This window comes from Mesitornis unicolor, unplaced genomic scaffold, assembly GCF_000695765.1.
Source record: "Mesitornis unicolor isolate BGI_N332 unplaced genomic scaffold, ASM69576v1 scaffold29445, whole genome shotgun sequence".
In the NCBI taxonomy this organism is placed as follows: Eukaryota; Metazoa; Chordata; class Aves; order Mesitornithiformes; family Mesitornithidae; genus Mesitornis; species Mesitornis unicolor.
Window position 1 is genome coordinate 3,975 of NW_010186637.1, and position 224 is coordinate 4,198.

The 224-nt window shown below is 55.4% G+C and overlaps 1 protein-coding gene across 1 annotated transcript in view; it reads right to left on the reverse strand.

Annotated features, from left to right (window-relative positions):
• PTCH2 (patched 2) overlaps positions 1 to 224 on the reverse strand; it is a gene marked incomplete at both ends in the record, with an annotated part of 5,613 nt that overhangs the window by 3,768 nt on the left and 1,621 nt on the right.

Sequence of the window (224 nt, forward strand, 5' to 3'; positions counted from 1 at the left end):
CGAGTGTGGGCTTTGGGTAGAAACGCAGCCTAATAATTCATGAAGGCTGGATGGGCCGGATCCGGCCACTCGAGGTTCCCACATACCAACCGGAGCTGCTGCTGCTTCCAAAGAGAGCCCCTTTTATCTGCTTTCGCTTGCTTCACTGAGCCAGGGCAAATCCTTTTGTCTTTCCATAGATTGCTGCTCTTTGTTCTCCCCAGCTCCCGCCCCGCTCACCCCTC